Consider the following 2290-nt stretch of genomic DNA (forward strand, 5'->3'; position numbering starts at 1 on the left):
TGCTTGAGTTCCAGTCCTGCATCCTTTGGTGATCAACAGCAGTATGGAAATGTAAGCCGAATAAACCCTTTCCTCCCCAACTGCTTCTTGGTTATGATGTTGTGCAGGAATAGAAACCCTGACTAAGACATACACTTTAGTTAGGTTAGTATGGATATAGAAGAAGATTGTGCCTATAAGTTAGGCAGGTAGACCCAATATAGCAAAATAGACAGAGAAAGGAATTTCATGGTCCTAGGTCAAGGAAGCAAGAATCTGTAGATAGCTAACTAATGCTGTGGCTTGAGGTTTCTCTCAGAGTTATAGAAGAGATAGGGAAGGAGAAAGAGACAAAGGCACTTTTAAAAATAACAACAACCCCCCAAAACAACTCAAAACCCTGTTTGTATCCAGATGGTGGATAGCTTCACAAATCTCCATGAGGAATGATACCAGCCCAGTTCGAGAACGGGGGAAAGTTTCCAGCAGCTTAACAGTCACTGTATGCTTTCTCGGTCACAGAGTTGGGGGTAGGGGGAGACTAGCTTTTACTGTTTGTATCTTTTTACAGTAGTTGTTTTTATGATAGACAGCTCTCTATAAATAACAATAACTTCTGCTGGAACAGATTGCCTATTAACTGTTTGCAAGGACACTAATGCTTTTACTTAGGAGTTGCTTGGCTTTATTTTTCCCTGTCATAGAATCAGGAAGCCAGCCTTACCCAGGACAGGGATTCGGGAGACATTTCAATACAAATATGTTTGAGCTGAAAGTAAGATGGCTAAATATGGAGAGCTCTTGCTGCCATGTCAAGGATATTGGCAAGAATTTGACATTGGGCTAAGTCAAGAAAGTAGGTTCAAAAAAGAAAGAAAGAAAGAGGGGGGGGAGGGAGGGAGGAAGGAAGGAAGGAAGGGAAAGAGTAGGCTGAAGGAAGATCTTAATCACCCTGATAAGTCCCTGAATGCTTTGGGAACTTTGTTGCTTGTTTGTTCCTTGACTACTTTGTTTATGCCTTATAACTGGGCATATTCCTAGTATTTACTTAGAATGATATAAAAGCAGACTGGAAAAAAATTAAACCTACTTCAGCACTTGTCTAATTGTCTTTTTTCATTTCTTTGTTTGTTTGTTTCTTTCTTTCTCTATTAAAAAAGATTTATTTATTTATTTATATGTATGAATACACTGTTGCTGTTTTCAGATACACCAGAAGCAGGCTTCAGATCTTATTACAGATGGTTGTGAGCCACCATGTGTTTGCTGAGAATTGAACTCTGGACCTCTGGAAGAGCAGTCAGTGCCATCTCTCCAGCCTGTCTTTTTTTTTTTTTCTTTAATCCTCACTCCCTCCCTTGAGACTATTGACTGAGCAGGCTTGGCCCGCTAAATCCCATCTCCAGACCCAGCTTCTCAGTGAGCTTAAATAGCACAAGATAGTGAGCTCAAATCACACAACCTATCACTAAGCATATGGATCACACTGTCTTTGTGTTCTAGGCAGGATTTAGGGGACCTTTCAATAGGAAAGAAAGCACAGATGTCAACTAGATATTTGTGCCAAGGAGTATGAGTGGGGTCTAGTATGTTCTTGAAATGTATAAAGTTTGTGAAAGGGGATAGTGTTCTTAAGAAAGCCAGTCTAGTGGTATTTGCATTTGAGTGGTATCATCACTCATGAGGTTGAATGTTGATATTACAGAGACCTTCACTCCTTGTGACTGTTGCCATTGCAACCAAACAAAAGGGCAACGATTCAAATAGCAATTCAACTTAAAAAGGCAATTTGAAGCACACTGACCCAAAACAAAGAGTTTTTCCAGCCACAGTGATGAGGATGGCCGCTTGGGAACTATGTTTTCTAGTTGTTTAGAATAATTGCTCCAAAATAGTGCCTGTGAAACTGCTTTCATAAAGAGCTTGGGGTTATATTATAGCAAGTCAGTTGTGATAATTACCTTGGTTGAAAAGAAATAACAGCATAGGTTGGGCTGGCAAGATGGATGAAGGTTCTTGCTGTCAAATATAGCCATCTAAATTCAATCCCTAGAATTTATATAGAGGAAGAAGAGAACTGACCCCTGCAAGTTGCCATCTGACCTCAACATGTATATGGTGGCATACACCACTCCTCACCCATATATAAAAATGTGGAAGTGGGGGAAGACTGCTGACTTCCCATGGCTCACTTTCATTATGTGTTCTAGAAACAAACTGACATAGGTAGTGTAGTGGCTATTCCTGGTTGTCAACTTGACTATATTTGAAATGAACTACAATCCAGAATTGGAAGGCTCACCAGTGNACC

Source organism: Mus pahari, chromosome 2 (genome assembly GCF_900095145.1).
Source record: "Mus pahari chromosome 2, PAHARI_EIJ_v1.1, whole genome shotgun sequence".
Classification (NCBI taxonomy): domain Eukaryota; kingdom Metazoa; phylum Chordata; class Mammalia; order Rodentia; family Muridae; genus Mus; species Mus pahari.